This window comes from Anastrepha ludens, chromosome 6 (assembly GCF_028408465.1).
Source record: "Anastrepha ludens isolate Willacy chromosome 6, idAnaLude1.1, whole genome shotgun sequence".
NCBI classification, from domain to species: Eukaryota; Metazoa; Arthropoda; class Insecta; order Diptera; family Tephritidae; genus Anastrepha; species Anastrepha ludens.
The window spans coordinates 100,092,350-100,115,555 of NC_071502.1; the positions used below are offsets into that span (position 1 = coordinate 100,092,350).

The 23,206-nt window shown below is 36.7% G+C and overlaps 1 protein-coding gene across 6 annotated transcripts in view; it reads right to left on the bottom strand.

The window, feature by feature from the left end:
• LOC128868261 (protein unzipped) overlaps positions 1-20,807 on the bottom strand; it is a 195,266-nt gene extending 174,459 nt beyond the window's left edge. Inside the window, exons 1-2 of one of the 6 annotated variants that reach the window (XM_054110136.1) lie at positions 20,690-20,807; positions 16,830-16,977 (exon numbers count right to left, since the gene is read on the bottom strand). The gene's annotated coding sequence lies outside the window, so the exon portion shown is untranslated. Of the gene's footprint in view, positions 1-16,829; positions 17,000-20,493 lie in introns of all 6 variants that reach the window. The other 5 variants (XM_054110134.1, XM_054110133.1, XM_054110132.1 and 2 more) reach the window with 5 other exon arrangements.
• Positions 20,808-23,206: the final 2,399 nt, after the last annotated feature.

The window sequence follows — 23,206 nt, forward strand, 5'->3', positions numbered from 1 at the left end:
ATATGCCAATACCATTATGCGCAGTGAGACCTACTTTTAGGCGCCCACGCTTTGTAAGTCACAACATGCCATTTATTACTTTTCTTCGTATCGATTGCTCCATTAACACACTTTCCATACAAATCTCTATTTAAGTGCTTCAATATTTTACGATTTTCGTATAATTAACTTGCCAACGCATTATTAATGAATAGAATAGGAGCAAGGAAAAGGTGAGAGGAGTCAGACTGAAACGTGTCATGCATACAAGAACAACAAAAGCAGGCAAATTACGTCAGAAATAGTAAAATATTTAATGACGCTGATACAAGAAGACACATTAAAATTGGGAAAAACCTACCGCAACATGAAATGCATGAAAAAATTAGAGAAATAGCAGAATTACAAAATCAAAAAAACATGTCTGTTTATTGTTTTACAACAACAATGCCAGACAATGACATACTCTTAATAGAAATTCCACATTAGCCTGCCAAAAATGCCGAGAAAGGACAAGAGCAAGGCTTTTCGACGGCGGGGATTGCGTTCGCAATGGCGTCGTCTGCGTGCCGCACCCACGCGCAGATCCCTGTAAATGTGTCAGCAGCCAAACACCACACGCCCACTCCACCCCTTTCCTACTCTCAACCATGTGACAGCAACTTAATGACAAATGTTTCTTCAGCGTTTGCTGCTCTTATCGTCGCTAACTTTTTATACATTTCCTATTTGCTTCCTTATTGGACTCTTGGCGTTTGTCGATTTCAATGGCGCTGCAGAAAAGAAAATTTATTACGCCACTGGCTCCACAATGCAGGCAAAGGCGCACAAAACAATAAAAGTTTCGTAGTTAAAAACTATGACAGTTAAGCTTTTCATAGACAAAGGACACAGCCACACACAAGCGGGGGATGACGCATACGGATGGTGAGTGGGTGGTTGGGTGAACGACACTCTCCATTTCTATTGGTATCTGTGTTTCACATCAAATTGTGTTTGTAGAATTTACTCCTATTTTCGTGTTTTTTGGGGGGTTTTCTATTTTGTTGTGCACATTCATTTGCTGCCACGATGAGTCATAATGGCGGCGCTGCCAAAAATATACGCACTGTCGGCGAAGTAGCAAATACAACCACCCAGCTCTATGTACATACACGTACGAGTATTGGCAAGTGGCAGGAATATGCGTGCGTATTGCTTCCCTTGCTAATCCTCCGCGCGTAGCTGATTTACGGCAAGCGCTCGCCTTTAACCCCATTATCATGCGCTACTTCCTTCCGCGCTTCCAAAATTGCCTTTACATTTGGCATTTGTTGTTATCCTTCAATCCTAGCACTACGCCACTACAAAAAAAAAAGAAATATTCTCAATTCGCACTTCACCAGCAATACTTCACTCTTTCGACCAAGCGCTTTTTTGCATTTATTTGATGCGAGCATTGCAATATCTCTCCACCCTAAGTCAATAAGGAGACAGCAGCAGAAATCTAACGAAGCCACTTTAACAGTACGTTGTAAATGCTTGCAGCAGAAAAAGCAGCCTTCAACTGCACACTTGGCAACCTTAGCTACTCTATCCGCTCATAGCTTCTGTCAGTTGAGATATTTTCTATAAAGGTTGCCCTCTAAACACTCCTCTCTTTTTTTTTTTTGATATTCAAAAGCCTTTGAAACGCAGACCTGCCAATGTGCTTGTTTGCTCCGCCACAGGTTTTATTTTTGCTTTTTATATATTATATTCTCAGAATGTCCTTGTTTTCATAACTATACATATTTGTGTGGTTATACTTGCCAGCAACTCCTCAACTTGGCGCCAATTTAATGATACTCAATGTCGCTTGTTATAAAGCGATGAGCACTAATATTCGTATGAAATGGAGAAGGATAATAACGGAATACAAAAGCGAAGCCAAACAGTGACAAGGACACGTGCGTCGGATTGAAGTCGAATGAAATTCTATGGAATGTTTGGAAGCAATGACAACGGAAGTAGAAATCGAACTCAATTAAACACGCTTCCGTCTGTGGATACGAGTGAAGAAGCGATTTTGCATTTGTTTGAAGAAAACAGTTGGAGTGAGGAAAATAATCATTTTTTCTGAAAATTTGAGCCTTATTTCCACGCCTTCAATAGGTTAGGAAAGGTTCTTGCAAATTTCTTCTTTCTGAAGTCAACTTTAATGTACCCACACCAGGATTAATTCACTTTATGTCTCTTTTTTTCAAAATCATACATTTTAATTTTTAATTTTTATTGGACCACAGTGGATTGTGACCTCTGATTTGGTCTATTGTGCTTGGCCACGAGTCGGTAATTGGAGGTTTCTAATGAATTTAAGCACTTCTCCAGGCTATTCTTTTTATGTAATCAATGGATTTAGAGTCACATCATCTAAGCGAAAAAGTGTTCGTCTCATAAGAGCTACTTATTCGCAGGTGTGTTCCAGCGTTTCATCGGTGAGATAGCAGATCCACAGCTCGAAGATCCACATATTTGTAAGATGACTTGAACTTTATTGGGCCATATGGCACCAGGATTTCTGTTGTGGTCCATTGTGCTTGATCGCGAGCCAATAATTGGGTGCTTCTAATCAATTTGAGCACTTACTTCCTCAGTCTTTTTGCTCCACATCCCTAATCAAATTAGAGTCACATAATCTACGTGAGAGAATCTTCGTCTCGCGAGAGCTGCACAAAATTGAAATTTTGCCAGTATTTCCTCACACAATTCACCAGGTATCCATCCGAGCATTTTTTTATTTTTGTAATAATTATTAGGTTAGGGAATAAGTTCGTAGCGTTTTTGCCGTAGACTTGTATTTCAACAAAAAGAATAATTATATCAATAAGTTAATCAATTTTATATTCGCCGTTGCTGTTTACCATCTCTACCCACCTCTCGACCAATTTGTTAATGCCGTTCCGCCAAAAATCGTCTGGTCTGGTGTCAGAGAAATTGTTGCGCCAGTTTTTAAGGACCTCTTTGTTATCAAAGGTAACGCCCTTCATATGGTTTGACAGGGAACGAAAAAGATGGTAATTGGTCGGTGCAAAGTCCGAAAAATACGGCGGATGCTGAAGGACTGAAGGACCTCCCATTCGAGCTCTTAGAGTGCGGCTTTGACGACTTGTGCAACATGGGGCCTGACGTTGTCGGGAAGGAGTATGGTTTGACCATGTCGATCATGTCTGTGCAATGTAGAGCTCTTTGTTGACCGCGGCATTATTTTTGAGCATTTCCCAGTGCACCGAGGGCATGGTGTCCCCAGTCCCACCAAACACATATCATGATCTTCTTTGGATGAAAATCCGTCTCGACTCTCGGCTTTGGCGTATCTCCTGGAGACACCCACTTCCTTCTTTGCTTCATATGGATGTATGAACACCATATCGCATCTGCCAAGACGATTCGGTACAAAAAGCGCTGTTCATGACCTCTGAGGAGCATCACAAGATGCTGAGAAACAATTTGAAGGCGACTTTCTTTGCTTTTTTTTCGTTGAGCTCGTGAGGCACCCAGGCTACCAATTTTTTGGTCAATCCCATTGAATGGAGATGATTGAGAATCGTTTTATGATCACAATCCATTTTTTCCGCCAATTAACGACTGGTTTAGCGACTCTTCTCCTTCAAAAGTGATTTCAGATGTTCTTCATCGAATTCAGAAGGCCTTCCGCTGCGGGACGTGTCGTCGACGTCAAAGTCTCCATTTTTGAATTTTGCAAATCATTTTCGTGCTATAGACTCGCCTATAACATCTTCTCCCTACACATTGCAAATGTCCTAGGCTGCTTCAGCAGCTTTTTGACCTCAATGAAAAACAAAGAAGAGCAGGTGTCGAAAATGTTGATTTTTACATCCTGGATATTCCATTCTAAGCCTTCGGCGGCCGCCGTAGCCGAATGGGTTGGTGCGTGACTACCTTCGGAGTTCAGAGAGAACGTAAATTCGAATGTCGGTGAAAGACCAAAATGAAGAAAAAGTTTTTTCTAATAGCGGTCGACCCTCGGTAGGCAATGGCAAACCTCCGAGTGTATTTCTGCCCTGAAAAAGCTCCTCATAAAACTATCTGCCGTTCGGAGTCGGCTTGAAACTGTAGGTCCCTCCATTTGTGGAACAACATCAATACGCACACCACAAAAAGGAGGAGGAGCTCGGTCAAACACCCAAACAGGGTATACGCGCCAATTATATATATACATATATATATGTAAGCCTCAAAACGAATACATAATTAAATAACTCAAAAATACAATGAACTTAGTTTTGTAGAGCAGAAAGAGTTCTATGAAATGTAGGCTTACCCTTTGCCAAACAGCAAATAAATCGTTGTAAAGTAAAAGAAAATATAAAAACGCTATGAACTTATTCCCCGACCCAATATAAACCTTAAAATGCCCAATACGCTGATTTTTTTTTTACGAAAATCGAACAAAAAATTTTCGAAGAACTCCCCGAGAAACAACGCTTTTAACAAATGCATTTTCATGTACACCGCAAAAGAACTTTTTTCTAGGCACCTCCGGATATTCCCTGGCACTCGCTCAATTTTCAATACTATATTATTAATATTTTTCTAAAATTGCATTATTATATGGAAGTTGACTGAATAAATTAACATCCTCTATATTACCAAACCAAATTTGTTAGTCAATTTTCTCCCTTAAAATCCTCACTTGTTTAGGGACAGCTACCCTAAAAGTAGCGCCATGAATCTTAAATGCATTCGCTTTAATGGAACCGAAAACTTCTGTTTTCCTGTAAATCGACTAGCGGAGGAGATGCAATACTAGCACATGGGCTGAAAAGTCCCGGGCCTAACACATAGATGGCTCTAGTTTTATTCCATTCTTCACTTTTTCAGTTAGTACTAAGCTTAAAAAAACAGCTGCTAAAATTTCATGATTCATTCGTTCGTGAGTTATTGTGCAAAGAGTGACGTTTTGTCATTTTAAAATGTGTTTTGTGTTTTAATTTTACACTACTTCCTGATGGGAAAAAATACTACTCAAGCGAAGCAATGGTTTGCTGACTTCAAACGTGGTCGTAGAGACACCGATGATGCACAACGTAGTGGACGTCCAAATAAGGTGATAATACCAGAAAACATCGAACAAATAAACAAAACCATTTTGAATGATGGAAAAGTGAAGTTGGATGAGTTAGCTGACATCGTAAAGGTATCAGAAGAACGTGTTGCCTTTATATTGCACGATCATTTCACTATGAGAAAGCTCTGTTCAAAGTGGGTGCCGCGTTTGCTCAATGTTTTGTTTCATGAAGTCAACGCACCGTGTCACAAGTCAATCAATGCAATAACAAAACTATATGAATTGAGCAATTCGAAGCTCTCCCATGAGCGATTCGCTGCTCTCATATCCACCGTATACGCCAGATTTGGCTCCCAGTGACTACGAGCTGTTCGCAGACCTAAAAAATGCTCGGTGGTATGAAATTTCGCTCGAATGAAGAGGTTGTCGCAGAAAGTGAGATCTATTTTCAAGTAAAAGATAAATCGTACAACAAAAGTGGTTTTGAAATGTTAGAGCGGCGCTGGAATGATGGCGTTGCTCTCGGTTGAAATTACGTTGATGAATAAAGCTAATTTTGAACAAAAGCAAACGTGCTTTCTTCAATAGGCCCGGGACTTTTTGAACCACGTGTTAAACTGCCTTTTTTCGGTATTTTTTTCTTTTTTTAGGAATTTATTTGTTTTCTTATTTTTATTTTAAGAAAGCATCTTCTATTCTACTTTTCATTTTATTAGTATTACTGTAGTCAAACAAGTTCAACAAATTTCGGCAAATACATCAACTCATCAAACATAGCATTTATTATGAATCAAATATTTATATAAGTACGAATATTGGTCGCAGTCTAAGCTTGTGCTTAGACGACTTCTTATTATGTATTTTCATTTCAGCTTTTGTAATTATTTATTTATTAGATATTTGTACTGCAAACATGCGCCACATTTCGTGTGTGCGTGAGTGCCACGTACCAGTTAAAAACAACAATAACATCAACTGCTTTCTGTAGGACAATTTCATATTGGTGCTTCTTATGCCATATCTTTTTTCCATTTTCCATTTAGATGTCATCCACCGACTTAAGTAGCCACCAAAGTCAATGTTGATACATGCCACAATGCGAGTCACAAGAAATGACGCAAGCGGGGGAAAAACAATAAAACACAAATGCTACAAAAAGGCTTGTGAAGCACCCGTTTCACAAACGAGATCAGTTGAAGGCAAAAGGCGGCGCACCGAAAAAAATTAAAAAATACAAGAAAAGTAGCAATTGCTGAAACCTCAAACCAGCCTAGTGGAGGTGGAACGAATTCAGCTGTAAGTAAAATTAAAGATTAAAAAAACAGGAATATGCAAGATAGCAGATACAAGAAAAGAACAAACTTAAGAAACGTGCGGGCAATGATGTAGCATTTGCAGCTACCCGTGCAGAATTCCACATGTTTGTTGATATCTACATAAGCACATGTACGCACATGCATGTGTGTGTGTGTGTGTAAAAGAGGTTTTCGGTTTCGCTCTTGTTTTCATTCCCGAAATTTGGTGTGCCTGTCCGAACTGTATGTCAATATGCCGGTACCAACTATGTATGATGTTTCAGACAAGTCATACAACATTTTTTTTGTTTTTTTTTTGTTTTGCTTTATTCACAATTTTTACTTCTTTTCTGGTTGCTTGTTTATTTTGACGATATTATCGCAGCCGATTTTAGCATGCGAATTGTGGTGAGCGTTGAATTTTAAATGATTTCCGAACGTTGATTATTCGTAAATGATGGCCAAGTTCAACCAATAGCGGTATTTATTTAGTAAGCTGAGCAAGTGGTCTGGCCGAGGCGGTAATAAAAGCGGATTAGCTCTAAGCAACAATAAAAATAATTTTAGGATATTTAAGCTAAACTGCTATGTATTTTGCTTAAACGGTCAAATGGTGAACATTCTAGTTATACAAAGTGGCTCAAAATCAATCATCGGAAGATTTATAATGTTTGCAAATGGCGTCGTAGGTCAATCGCATTTGACGCTTGTGAACTAGACGGCCAGCAGCAGTGTACAAACAGACAAACAATGGAGTGCGTGGAGATCAAAATAAAAAGTTCCATCAATCGGAATTTGTTGTTATTATGCTGTTTAGTAAAAAAGGTATTCAAAAACAAGTTTGGGTGATTAATTTTGCGCCATCTTGTTCATATTATATATCATGCATATACATATATAAAAACAACAAACACTTCCTAAATTTAGGGCAGTCCTTTCAGACTATTCTATTAAATTAATTATTTTAAGTAGTAAAATTTTCAAAAATTAAAAAAAAATTAGGGGAATATAAAACTATTAACTCGAATTCGATAGAAATTCCACTGGAAATGCTTGTAAGGTCGCGAAATTCTTCCGGCCACGTGCGGACCGGGGGCGCTCAGGCGAGCTTCTGAGGTTGACAAAATATCAGCTCTCGAATCTCGTGGATTTTCTCATAGGTCACTTGCGCGAGGAATGCATGCTGTGAGGCTTGGAATTACCTCAAGTCCGGTTTGCGATGGATGTATGGAGGATGAGGTGGAATCATCTCAGCAACTACTCCTTAGCTGCCCTGCTCTGGCGGGCCTAAGATCCAGGCATCTTGGCTCTTACTTCTTTGCTGCGCCTGCTGATACAGCAGATGTTGACATTAAAAATCTGATGAATTTCATCAGTAGCACAAAGCGGTTGACGCAAACGCATCACAGTCATCGTTCGTAATCCACACACTCTAACCCACCCTCCTAACCATCCCAGCACCACCTCTCCGCGCCCTCTCCCCGCATCCCATCGGTCTTCCTCTCTCACCTCACCTCCTTCATAATGGTATTACAAAGGAAGAATCCGTTTTTCCTCGTCCAAGTATGCTCATTCCTTGGGCAACCATACCAACCTAACCTAACCACTGGAAATGCAGCAAAAAATTAGCGGCACCCAATGTCTAGTTTTTAGAAGGTAGTTTGTAAGTTTGTAGAAACAATAGCAATTCAAATTAAAGTGGAATTATCAAATTCGGTACCAAAACTTTTATTGAATCAAGCTTTGTTTGTAAAGTGTATAAGCCTCTGAGAGTTCATGCTTCGCAGTAGAATATTTGGAACAGAATTAGCGTGATCAAACCTAGTAAAAAATACAACAGAGGTGCCAAACCAAGTCATACTAATGGTAAAGTTTCAAGTTCTAACTGTGAAACTTTCCCAGCTTTCGAATGTTTAGCCACTAATCAAATTTGAACTACCTCCGCATGAGCTTTCGGTGTTAAATAGTCAGCACCTGGGCCAAGTGCCACAAGCCAAGTGTCATAGAGTGCCACTATGCCTAAAACTTAATTGGAAACTAATCAAGAACTACCTCCGCACGAGCTTTCGGTGTTAAATAGTCAGCACCTGGGCCAAGTGCCCCAAGCCAAGTGTCATAGAGTGCCACTATGCCTAAAACTTAATTGGAAACTAATCAAGAACTACCTCCGCACGAGCTTTCGGTGTTAAATAGTCATCACCTGGGCCAAGTGCCCCAAGCCACGTGTCATAGAGTGCCACTATGCCTAAAACTTAATTGGAAACTAATCAAGAAGGGCACAAAAGACCATCGAAGTGCAAACCTCTTATAGAATCTGTCTAATCAAGAAAAGGATGGTTAAAAATGCTTCGGTGATTCCAAGTTTCGAGCTTTCGAAATTTAGAGCTTCCTAAACTAGCTGGTTAGCTATTGGGAACTTTAGAGTTCCCGCCCTCGAGCTTTGAATGTCATAAATAAATAGTCAATAACGTGTGCCAATAAAGTAGCTAGACAAATTTTGATTAAAAATAAAAAACCGTACTACTGTTCAAAATTGTTTAATTTTTTTTATTTATAAAACATATGATTGTTACACAAAAAAAGCATTACTTGTATAGTTCTAAAGGACTATGGTCTTCTATTTTCCGAAGCTTTGATTTGATACCTCCAATCATCTTTTGGACGACGTTCATGTCCACTTTCCTTGCACATAATTTGATCCTGTTCTTCAGCTGTTGATTTGATTTAGCTTCCCAGCCATCTTCGTACACTTTCTGGCAAAGTAGAGTCCAAAAATTTTCAATTGGTCTGGCCTTTGGGATGTTTGGTGGGTTAGCACATTTCGGAACAAATTTTATATTATTTTCTGACATCCACTCTAAGGTCTTTTTAGCATAATGACTACTTGCTAAGTCAGGCCAAAAGATGTAATTACCATCAGAATGCTCGGATTTGATAAATTTGTTAAGTTTTGTAAGGCATTTTTGAATGTAAATGTCACTTCTTATGGCAGGAGCTGTGGAATCTTGAAGATAAAGTTGAGAGAGTCCTTTGGAAGATATGGCAGCCCAAACTAAAACTTTCGGTTCAAATTTAGCTTTAGGAGCAAACTTAATATTATCAGGAGTATTCTCTATGTTGTTTGTATAAAATCCACAGTTTTGGTCTCCGTTATTCCAAGCAAACGTAAAATATTTCTCATCATCGAGAATCACCTCAACATCGCCAACAAAATAGCTACGGCGGAGCAATCTACATTTCTTTGGTATTTCTTCTAGTTGTTTATCACTATATTTTGGAACCGTTACCCTTTTGTGATAATTAATACCACTTTTCAACAAATTTTGACGTACAGTCTCTTTAGAAATACCAAACTTTCGACCTAACTTGCGGTTTGATGCACCTTTTTTGTCAATAGCAGCTTTTTGCAGTTTTTTTAATTGTTTTGCGTTCAGAACTTTTGGGCGACCTGATTTTTTCACTCCTGAGGGAGCTATCCCACTATCAAAACGTTTAAAAATTGAATAAATTGTTGAACGTGCAATATTTTCCAGAAGAAAGTGTTGCAAAACCTCTTTTTTTGAATGCTGTCCAAGCATGTCATAAATGCGTTGACGTAAATGGTCTTGGTTTGCGACCTTCATGATAAAAAATTAATTTAAATAATTTTTTAATTAAAGGCCATAAACTAATAAATAATTTAATGATTAAATGAAAAAGATATTATTCACCACTCTTAGGTTCTAATAAAAAGGAATTTGTCCAGCTACTTTATTGGCACACGTTACTAACACTGGTCCAAGTGCCATAGAGAGACACAATGCCTATAACTTAATTGGAAACTAAGCAAAGAAAGGAAGGTGAAAACTGCTTCCGCGACTCCAAGTTTCGAGCTTCCGACCCTTGCAACTTTCTAAGCAGGTTGGTGAGCAATGGACAGACTTGAGAGTTCCAGCCCTCGTGTTTCCGATGCTATAAATAAATAGTCAGCACTTAAAACTGGTCCCACAGATCAAACACCATTTAGTGATGCGATGGCTAAAACGAAGCAAATGAAAGCAGGTAAAAAATGCTGGCGTGAGCTTTTACTCGTTTTGACAATTTGATATGAGAAGATGAATTTTTGTCATACCTGTAGATGCTCGCGGCCGTCATGCATCCTATTTTGTAATACTGAGGGAATTGACCAGCTCCTCGAAACAATAAAAATATGTATGATACAAAAGAGCAGAGTGATTGGAGATCTAGCGAACGTTTAGGTTTAGTAAGACTTCTGTCACAAATCGAGCCTCATATATAGTATGAGTTGTGGGGAGGCAAAAAAATCATGCATTACTCTGTGAAAATCATATTCTAGGGATCAAAATAAGAAACTTTGCCGAAGGAACCATACCTCTAAAACGAATTCTGATGTCCCCAAATTTGGGTCGAACTTTTAGTGTATTTTGTGGGGAGGCAAAAAAAATCGCCCATTGCTCTGTGAAAATCGTATTCTAGGGATCAAAATAAGAAACTTTGCCGAAGGAACCATACCTCTAAATCGAATTCTGATGTCCCCCAATTTGGGTCGAACTCTTAGTGTCTTTTGTGGGGAGGCAAAAAAATCGCCCATTGCTCTGTGAAAATCATATTCTAGGGATCAAAATAAGAAACTTTGCCGAAGGAACCATGCCTCTAAAACGAATTCTGATGTCCCCCAATTTGGGTCGAACTTTTTAGTTTATTTTCTCATGTAAAGGCCAAAAATGGTGATATTTTGAAATGATTGTATGGGGAACCCCCCAGGAGAGTTCCAGCGGGTGTGCCACTGGCATGAGTGGATCGGCCGTCCAAAGTTAGTGGGGGCCGGTCATACATTTGGACTCGATTGGAGCACTCTAAATGGGTCAAACTGGGATTGTTCGTTCGACCCAAATTGGGGGACATCAGAATTCGTTTCAGAGGTATGGTTCCTTCGGCAAAGTTTCTTATTTTGATCCCTAGAATACGATTTTCACAGAGCAATGAGCGATTTTTAAATCGACCCGCCCTAATATATATATATATATAATTGGCACTTCCACCTTTTTATTTTGTGTTTTGCCGAGCTCCTCTTTCTATTTGTGGTGCGCGTTCTGATATAGTTCCACAAGCAGGCTCCGAATGGCTTTATGATTCTTTATGGTTCTTTATGAGAAGATTTTTGATGGCAGAAGCTCACTAGGAGGCTTGCCATGGTCTGCTAAGGAGCGACCGCTATTAGAAAACACTGTTTCTATCATTTGGTGTTTCATGCCTGGTGATTCTAACCCAGGCACTTTCGAATGGTTTCATGCACCAGCCCATTCGGCTACGACAGCCGCCTAATCGAACCTCAGGACTTCCATAAATAACTGCACATGGTACCTATATTCACCAGGGTGGTCAAACAAAATTGTTTTCCTCATACTGCTCCCTAATTTTTTCTATGGCCAGAAAAATTAGACAACTGTTTTTATTTTTTTTACCTTTTTTTATTTGTTTTTTTTTTTACATAAACAGTTGTTTTATTTAAAATTAAATTTTTTTTTTTATCTTAAAAAAATGTTTACTTTTTTTTATTTAAATTTTTTTTTATTTAATAACTTTTTATTTAAAATTTTTTTTAATTTATTTAAAATTTTTTTTTTATTGAAAATATTTTTTTATTTGAAATATTTTTTTTATTTAAAATTTTTGGTTTTTTATTTAAATATTTTTTTTAATTACCATTGAGTTCCTTAGAAAAAATTAATTTCTCCATAAATTAGGTATAAAATACAGAGATATATAAATACAGATCAATATTATTGAAACTTCTCGTTTAATTTCCACTCACAAATGTCCAAAAACTGAAATCCTAAGCCTTATCAAAAAACAAAATTTTAACTATTTTTTATAGAAACACTGGGTAACACCAAAAAGAGACCTTTTTTGGTCATCCCAATGTAACGTCTACCTAGGTTAACCGTTTAGAATTATGATTTTGAAAAGTAGAGCAGACTCTAATTTCGTTTTTCTTTAATTTCCTTTTTCCAATTCTACCCTTCGCCATCTCATTGTGTATCAATCAACCCGCCATTAAACATAATTATTTGTATCAAGTTTACATTATTTGTATGTGGATGCCCAATCAAATCAAACATATCTTATTATGCATTCCACAAGCTAATCCATGAAATCATCAATCTGCAAGCGCCCCAAATTCAAATTCAATACGTTTTCAGTAACACAAACGAATTTTGCACAGCAATGTAATTACAGGATAATTTCAATTTTCCACGCTATGTAATCCATGACATTTTCATTTCGTCTGTGCACATGAAAGGGTGGGTTTCTTCAACTCTTCAAAGGAAAACTAAACTTCATAAGAAACTCTAAGGAAACTCAATATTCGTCTTTCGTATTCTTCTTTCCTTTGTTCCCTTGGCTTTGCCGCTACTCTTTCTCCTTTCCCTTAGGGCCTCAGCGAACGTGTCACGTGCATACATTTGCTCTCAATGGTGCTGCGTAACGAGTTTTGCTTCACATTTCACATCCTTCGTTACTCCACAATAGCTACGCAATATTTCCGGCTTACCGCTAAACAGCTTGTCAGTTTGTATGAGTTCTATTCCCCCCGGTTTCTTTTTTTTTCTTTTTCTTACTTTCTATTTACACAATTTTGTCCTTGTTGCTAGTAACAAAGAGTTTTTCTGCTGATTTTGGGTGCTAAACTTTTTGATTATGTTGCCTTGTTTACATGCACTCGCAGGTACTGTAGCAGTCGATTGCCGATTTACCGGTACGCCTGTCTTTCCGTGCCTTTAATTCCTCTGCCTAAAGCTGTTTCATATCCCCAAAAGTGTGTCTACCACTTCGTCGGGTTGCACCTACATACATGGCGTCTGTGTATGTGCCTGTATCTGTGTCCATGTCATTCTGTCGCACGTCCGCTGGGAATAGCTTGTTTCACGCCCCCGCCGTTGGAAGTTCATACGTTCGTACATTTGCTTAAAACTTCTCTCGCCACAGCAAACGCAGCACATTTACTTCACATAGTAGCTGGGGGCATACCCATATGTATGTAGTTGAATAAGTGTAAGTACATACATATTTACAGGTATGTACATTCGAGTACACTGTGAGGTTAACAACACTTGCTGCACTGAACTTGTCTACTGCTCCCAATAACTCACTGAGTCTGTGAACACCTGTATACTCTGCCATTGGCGCCGCAAAAGCACTCTAACACGGTATTTTTACGCGCTTCTCTTGTGCCCCGTTATTCATTTTCCAAGCTATTTTTTCCGTTAGTTTTTTTCATGTTGTTGTAATTTAATCGATTATTGTCACCTTCGTCCTGGCATAGAGTAATTTTGTATACTCGTATATGAGCTTTTCCGCCTCGCTCGTTGGGTTGTCACTATATTTGTAATTAAAAACGAAATTATGTTAGGTCACTACATGGAATATGCTTCAATCAATTTAATTTAATGACGAGTTTTTTCAAAGTTCCCAGGGGAATCATTTCTGTTACATATTTATTGAACTCATTCGCCGGGCTCTACTATATTCATCTTCACTTTGCTGGTTAGGAATTTGAAGCTAATGAAACGAAGTTTATGCGAAGTCTGGTTTCCTGCTTTTATTTTTGGACCTCGAGGCTAGTTTAAGGGGTTATACGCAGTTATGAAGCAAATAAAAGACGGGTTGTCAAGGATTTATCCTGAAGAAACTTCAGAATATTTTAATTTGAAAATTTTTGGCGGTTATAAAAGCATCCTTCGAGAACGTAACAAAATTTTTTATTTATGAAAATATTGATTATAGAGCGCGCTGCAGGGGATTTCTGGAACCTCCTTTAAAAAAAGACGATTTACGGTGTACATCGTAACTCAGGATTGGATTATCTGAAATCAAAAAACCAAACAAATTTTGTTAATATATTAGATTATCTAGTAATTAATCGTTCGGCTAATCAAAATAGTGAATTTTCACAAAATGACAGCTTTTAAAAGAAATGATTTCGATTTTTACGTTAAAATTTGGCCGTAAATTGATTATAAAATGGAAAATAAATATAAGATTTACAAAAGGAACGATTAATTACTAGAAAATGTATCTTTAAAGATTGAGTTAAAACGGTTGACCGATCAAACAAGCCGTTTTCGAGATATCGTGTACACCGACTTGAAAAATGCCGTTTTGAAAAAAACACGTTTAAAGTTTCAATACCTACCTTAAAACGTTTCGAGGCATCTCTACATATTTAGGTATAACTCCGAAAGTATTGCTTAGATTTACTTCAAATTTCGTGCGTATACTTTTGAATATATGTACATTACAAAAATGCAATAAAAAAATCGATTTTTTTGAAAGTCATAACTGCGTATAACCCCTTAACAATAAAACAAACAATTAAATTATTGCTTTTACTTACATATTTGACTTTATTTCAACCTCAATTAGAAGTAATTTTTAGGACTTCCTGGCTATGCCTGATCGAAAGATGTTAAACGAAAGTCGCAACTAACTACGAGGCAAAAGTTTAAAGCTCTCAGTTGTCTATGAATATATCGCACTCCTATCACCTCTATGAAAATGAGTATTCCAATTTGCTTGAATCGAAAAAAGACCGGCTAAAGGTGAAATGGATGAGGTACCTCTCCGGCACTCCCCAAGTAGCACTAAAGGGCCATTTTGATACTATTTTTAGACCCCCAACGGGCAGATATATACAGCCAACCAAATTAGTTGATATAATCCCCAACAGAAATTACGTTAGGGCACTGCAACAGATTGTCGAAGAAAGAAGCACCCAGTAACCTTAATCGTCTAGCTGCCAAACCCGGGCATTTACAGAGAAAGTGCTCAACAACCTCCTTCACTGAAAGGATGGATCCCCAGCTTCTGCAATGGGGATTAAATGGTAAACCTAACTTTTCTGCGTGTGTGTCGCTCATCTAATGACTGGTAAACACAGCTACGAGTTTGGAAATTGAATGGCGAGGAGTTCCCAGAACTTTCTGCGCCCTGCTTTTATTGTACTGGAGCCAAAGAATTTTCGAAATAGCACACGAATAAATGGAGTTCCGCTTTTCTGAGAACTTAGTTGTGCAATTCCCATATATCAACAGTCAGCGGTATGCCGTTGTCTTGGTAGAGGGCTTCTAAGCCCAATAGAGTCAACCCCTTCCTGGCAAGCTCATCAGCAATTCCATTACCCTCTACATTCCTGTGTTCTAGAACTCTGATCAGAGAAATGTTGCCTGCCCGCGCAAGAGTTTTGATCTCCTCCTTACGGGAGTTGGCCAGTTTGGGATCTGTACCATGGCGTCGTCAGTGCCTTGAGCGCAGCTTTTCATACTCCTGTAATTCTCAACTGGTTTGTGTAAATTATTACCAAGTATAATTTAAAGGGTTAGGGGTTAGAATTTTCCCAAAACTGAATTTTTTTAATATTTTCTTAAAGTATAATATCTTAAAAATGTTGTGTGAACATTTGAAGTAAATTCGACAAATAGGTGCTCGGGCGCTCCGAAGCGCTTGAAGGCAAGTAGCTAGCAGCAGCTGCAAACGTACATATGACGTATGAAAGCGCGCTAACGATAACTCTCGAGAAGGTAGAATGCTATGTAGGCAACAGCAAATCGATATATTGGAAGCTACTATGACGTCTGAAGAACTACATATCATATGGCCCAAGAATAGATGACACTATGTTTTTTTAATTAGTGATAACTGTAACTTAAAAACTGCTTGGCAGATTTCAATAAAATTTATACCGCTTTGGACCAATTTAAAAAGCTCGTGCCTGGTCGAAGGATTTTTTTTTCAAAAATTTCGATTTTTTTAACAATTAATTGTCAGTGTTTTTCTCGAAAATCTTAAAAATATTTCCATATTGTTAAAAAAGCTTCGATCAGGCACAAAATTATCTATTAGCAAAATTAATTTCTCTTGTCCGATTGATTTTGGATGAATCTCCAAGCACTTGTGATGATCACCGCAAGGGACTTCTGGCGAAACGGACTCCACACAAACAGCGATAACTTTTACAATTCTTAATTTTTTTTTTTTTTTCTTTTTAAATTTTGCTAAAGTCGAGTGGAAACATGATGTTTCAAAACTATGTTTTTATTTTTGTAAAATAAAGCAACTGACTAGCAAAAATCATTAAAAATCATTATTTTTTCAGGCCTCTCACTACCCCTAGCCCCTTAAACTTAACTCATCCGGAACGAATGATGGATTCCTAAGTTTTTGAGCAACAAAAATTTAAGGCCTTTAAGAAATATTCTTAAGTCGTCAAAGGTCTACTTATGGGCAGTACCGTTAATTTCTCAATCTGCCTTTAACCAATAAGAATAAAGTTTGAATACATTTTCCTATTTATTATACTATTTTTAAATTAAAATAAATTATTGTTTATGATAATTTTTCTATCAATCATTTTAATATATGATACAATTTTATGTACCCATGCAACTTTTTAGCAAAGACATATATGTAATTAATTGCTTTGAATATTTAAGGCTTGTACTCACCTCTAATTACTAGAATATATGAGTTTGAATACCCGTTCAGCTATTGAAAAATTCCTCGGTTTGATTTTTGCAAAACGTTCGTGATTGTGTAAGTTTTATTACAAATGCGCAATAAAAGCACTTTTATTCATTTAATTGAGTGTTTTAACTGGCACAGAAAGATGAAATGGCTATATACATATGTACATATGTGGATGTAGATATACTCCAATTGAACATACACACATTCATGCATATAGAAACTTGAAGCAAATCTCGCTTCAAAGAACTCGTACTCCCTTTTACAACATTATCATAAAACATATTTTCGTAGCGAGGTAAAGAGAAGACGTCGCACTTAAATGTTTTATGTATTTTCTCCCGTATTTTGTTACTCAATAATAAATAATTCAAAGTACTTAAAACGACGACAAAGTAAAATAAAATGAAATGCTTACTTAAAATTGCGAAAAAAGTAACAGTAACAGTACAAAAAGAAAACATTGAAAACAAAACAAAGCTTGGCTGAGCTGTGCTCAGCTGAGCAACGCTATTGGCCGACCGCCGCTGCAATGCAAATAAAGAAAAAGTAAATGAGTGGCGACGCGTCGTGCGGCCAATGCCCTAAAGTAACCGCCACTACGAAAATTTGTAAAAAGGATCAACTACAAAGGCAAGCAGGACAATGCACACAAACGCAAAGTAGGACGTTGGGCAGAGGCCAACAGTTGGGCAGGCGGCAATAGTCATGCAATAGGGCGGCATTTGGTCAGGCTGGAGCAGGCAGGGTGCACAAATGTGGACAGTCGGTCGGATAATGGTTGCGCGACCGGTGCTGGGCTCGTTGGCTCTGTTTACATATTGAATTTTGTGCTACAAAGCTAACGAAAATTTGTAATTTGTTACCTTTTTTTGTTGTATTTTCGCTCTTTTGGCTTGAAGATAAAATTACGTACGTACATACATAATAAAAAAACATTTCCGACAGAATGTACATATGTATGTATGTATTTGTACTTTCTTATAAAATGAAGGTTCAAAAATTTACGAGCACATCCCTACACATATTTATGATGATGTCATACGGTCGATAGAATTGATATGTAACCAACAGAGTACCCAGAAAAATTTTTTGTTGGCTTATGGCCAAATTTTTATTTTTAGTGAACTAATTTTGAATTAAATGGTTTGAATACACAGTGAGTAATCACACTATGATGATAAGAAAAGGGACAAGTTCCTTATAAATATATATGTATAATTGGCGCGTACACCCTTTCTGGGTGTTTGACCGAGCTCCTCCTTCTATTTGTGGCGTGTGTTCTGATGTTGTTCCACAAATGGAGGGACCTACAGTTTCAAGCCGACTCCGAGCGGCAGATATTTTTTGTGCGGAGCTTCTTCATGACAGAAATACACTGGAGGTTTGCCATTGCCTGCCGAAGGGCGACCGCTCTTAGAAAAAAATGTTTCTTCATTTTGGTATTTCACCGAGATTCCAACTTACGTTCTCTCTGAAATACGAATGGTAGTCACGCATCAACTCACTCGCCTACGGCGGCAAGTCCGTTAACTTAGATAACAATATTTTTTTTGTTAAGCTTCCAGTTATTTTGGACTGGGACTGGACTTCTTTTTTATACTGAAGGAAATTATTTTAAATTTTATTATCTGTTTGTGTTTATTGCATTCAATTATTCGAAATTACTTATTTTTGCGCTGTTCTATTGCGCCTTCTTTTATCTCTAATTCAAAAATATACTTTATATTATTTTAATTTATTAAAATCTATATTTAATGTTTAACTTTAATTTAATTTTGATTTTGACAGTATTTATTTTAATAAATTTTTTTCTTTGATTAATTTGTTGTGCTGCCTTTTATTAGATTCTAGTTCATTTCTTTTTAATTTATTTGATTTTATTTTAGATTGTATAATTTTTTATTAATTTATAAATTTTTATTTTTTTACATTCCTATTTCCAATATTTCATTAATTTTTTTCGTTTGCCTTTTATTTCATTTTCTATTATTTTATTTATTATCACTTATTTTTTTTATCTTCCTATTTAATTTTTTTTTATTTCTTTCTTTGCTTTTTATTTTATTTTACATCATGTTATTTCATTTTTTGAATTTTTTTTGTATTTTATTTTATTTAGCTTTTCTATTTCGTTTATATAATTTGAGTTTATTTTACCATCCTTAATTTTAATTTATGTAAGTTTATTTAATTTATTGTTTTTATTGTATTTTATTTCACTTCATTTCATTTTAATTTATTCTACTTTATTTCATTTCCATTATTTTATTTGTTTTTTAACGTCTTTTATCTGCCTATTTTCAATTTGCTTAGTTTCTTTTATTGGTTTTTACCATATTTTATTTTATACAATATTATTTCATTTTCTACTTTTTTCTTCCTTTTTTCAATTTATTTTTCTTTTAATGCTTTTGCTATCTTTTTTTTTTTTGTGTTTTTTTATCTTTCTATTTTAAATTTTTTGATTTCTTTTATTGCTTTTTATTTTATTTTAGATTATTTTATTTTATTTTGTTTCATTTTATTTTTGTATTTCATTTTGTTTAGTTTTTCTATTTTTTCATTTTATTTGAGCTTATTTTTTATCCTATTTCACTCTAATTTATTTTATTGATCTCTGTGTTATTTTATTTTATTTTACTTTATTGTTCGCTAATTTATTTCATACTATTTTATTGATCTCTATTTTATTTTATTTTATTTTATATTATTTTATTTTTTACAGTTTTTTTACAGCATTGGTTTCAAATTTTCCTCAAAATTTACTTTCAGTCCCCATATTTTAATTTTTTCGTGAACTGAGATTTTACATTAACATTCCATTATTTTTACTTCATTCTGAATTTTTTATTTGCGTATGTATGTATTTGTTATTGTTTCAAAGCTCAACTTCTTAATTGTGTCCCTATTTAGTCGTGTGCACACATACACTTCTGCTTTCACTTATTTATTTCCAATCAATTCAACACAAATATTTATCAAACATATTTTGATTACAAATGATTTTTCGCCTGATTGCACACAAAGCCTCACGATGCGTTGTTTACTGCCAGCCTCCTGTCTGCTGGCCCACCTAAAATATCCCACTTCAACCCCCACTGGCAGTTCAGCAAAATAAAAACAACACAAACGAAACAGCAAACATACAAACGAGTTGCTTGCATTCGTTGAAGCGAATTTTGCAGGAATTTCACACAAAAATGCGCATTAAGTGCCTCTGACGCATCCACCAACTGACGCTTCCGCCTGCCGTTTTCCGTTTCCTTTTCGCTCACAAATCTGCATATCCTCTTACATTGAGCTACTTCCCTACAACGCACAGGCAACATGCAGGCATTCCGCAGGAAAGTGCAGTTTTGTATAGGAACAACAAGAAATTGCCACACAAATGGCAGTAAAAAAATCAGAGATGTAAACAAAAACGTAAGCAAAGTCCTCCAAATAAATGGTAAAAAAAGGCAGAGAAAACCCAGCTTCGATGTGTATGCAGCAGCATTGGAGTTGGCAGGTCAGAGGCGCTTGGCGCTGTGACCTTCGTTTGAAGTATGGGAAGCGACGTCTTCTCTTTACACGAATTCAGTTTGTTCAATATGCTGTTCGTGGCTTTGAATTCACACACGAAAAAAATATTCTTTTATTCACTTTATTTTTAGCTTATTCTGCGACTTTGTTTCCTTTAAAGCCAATTGAATATGAATCGACAATGAACACTCGAAATATTTGTAAAAAGTACACTCAACATTTTGTTGTTTTTAATTCATAATTATCTACTAGTATTTACTATACTCTATCCAAACTTTGCGCATGCAGTAGATGCCAAACTTTTCACTTCACATACATACTTATTTATTGTAGTTATTTATTTCAAGTATTGTACGTTTCACTACGATGCTAGTTAATTCGGCATAAGCGCGCGCCCGTCCGTTTCGTATCGAAGTCGGTGTTGAATTAAATTCGCAGCAAACATTCAAGACGTCACACACAAAAATCCAACCAGCCAACTGGTTATTGAATGGGAGGGAGGGTTGGTGGTGCTGACATTGGTATTGTGTACGGCAAAATCAACCACTGTACAGCAACAGCAACAACTACACAACAAACGCATGCGCCTATATTTTGCATAGGAACGAAATGGTATTGAAATGCGATAGCGTAGTAAATGCAAAACAATTTTGACTTGCCTCATGATGATGTATATTAATTGACTTAAATTTGAAATACAAATATTTCATAACTAATTTAAGTGATTATGAAAAATAAAAACTATAATACAACAACAAAATAATACATCATTGGTAATTTAAGGTATTTTTCTGAGTCGTGAAACCCATTCGCCAAATTACATGCCTCTGAAGCACCTTGTGCTTGAGAGTACACCCTGTAGCTGTGTTTAATAAGCCGCTTACTGTCGCCATGCGGAAATTCAGTAAATGGACGTTATTAGTCAAAATTAGTATTGATCAAAAACAATGAAAACAATCGAAAAGGTAAAATTAACTATGCAAAGGGCATATCCTTTGCAGTCTGAGTACGAAAAATGTAGATAAGTGTTAAGAAATCGTATTATGATCGGAAAAATTGTGTTTGCATTTACTAAAAGTTCGGGCATGCATAAACGTGTTTGAAGAAACCCGAGATTGCAATGTACTTTTTAATAGAATATGTAACGAATTCTTATTTGGTGCTCAGCAGCAGAACTGAAAGAAATGTCTGTCAAATGTGTTCGCTGAACACTAAATGAGAGCATTTCGAGAAAAACAGCGCAGCTTCTCGGTTGCTTTCACGATATTTGGCTTAGAGGAGCAAATGTTGTAGAAAATTTAACCAAGTCCATGTTAGTCATTTTGCTGTGAAGTAATATAGTAAGAAGTGATATAAAAATTTTTTGGTATCAGAGAATTATGCGAACGAGATATTTTAATCATAGTGATCTTTTACTGCTATGATGATCTGATGATCGTTTAAAAAGTAATTCAATTACACCCACAAAAATTCTAAGTCACGCGCCTAATCACAAGAGAGTCATAAACAGAGTCAGAGTTGACGTGAGAATCATTTCTAATATTAATCAATGTATTGTTTTGATTGATTTGGGTACCAGGACGTGAAGGACCCGAAGGAAACTAGAAGGCAGACTTTTATGCCAAAAAAAGTGCCAGATGCCAAACTTTTCACTTCATCGAACCAACCCCATTTTCGGCTTTAACAAAAATAATATAAAACAGGAAACCAAAAAATGGATCCAAACTAGAATCGATGAACACTGGAACGGCACAAGTGACCCTAATCACTCCAAAAAGTTTTTAAACTTCAATGTCAAAAGAGCCAAATCTGCTGTAGATAAAAAACGGGCTCAGATTACTCTGTGAAGCACTTACAGGTCACTTTGCCTGTAATAAACACTTTAACACAATAGGGTTATCTAGTGCAAGATCGTGCAGGTTCTGCTGTGTTGAAGAGGAGTCTATGGAACACTTAATCACCAACTGTAAGGCATTAGGCCACAGGAGACACAGAATCCTGGGCTCATACCAACTGGAGGAGGAAGACCAACAATAGCTCCCTCCTAAGGAACTGGCTCGATTCCTCGGTATACTAAACAATTATTGTATAATTAAGTAATTAGGGGCGCACAATAGATTAATCTAGTCGCAGTGCATAAAGATCTTAGCCTAACCATTACCATTACCATGGATTGTTTTGAATCATTAGAGGGTCTTCCCCAGGACTGAGTTCGGTACCATTACAATTCAGTATTCGGGAACTCCGTAAACTTCCTTAGTCTGAATGCACTTATTTTTCTCTCACTCGCGATAACGTTACAAATCAGCCGAAGCTCATTGAAATTCAAGTATTTAAAAGCAAAAAGTTCATGCAATATCTTAAATTGTATGCCTACTAATTCAAAAGATACTAAAAGGAACAAATCACTGACGAAAGAAATCTCAAACATACTCGTAACAGCTGTTGCAATACCAAAAAACTTCGCAAGATTATCAGACTCACAAAGCAGTCGCCAATCTCGAAGGTAGCCATGTAATGCCGCACATATCTTCAGGAGATGGCTGAGATTTTCCCCTAGAGGTAACATGGGTTCCGCTCCTATGCGTCATAGAGTGTAATTGTAGGGCAGATTAACTAGCGAGACTTGGTACCAAGTTTACTACTGAGTACACAGACAATGACATAGGCATACCCACACAGACATGTAAGCCAATTATCTTCGAGGAAATTATAAGAGCAGCGAGTGAAAGATGGCGTGATGAAAGCTCGACAATTGTGACCAATTCTCAATGCTAAATGCACAGCATCTCTGCTAAGCCAAAATAAGGACAGTCTTAGCACACTGATTTTA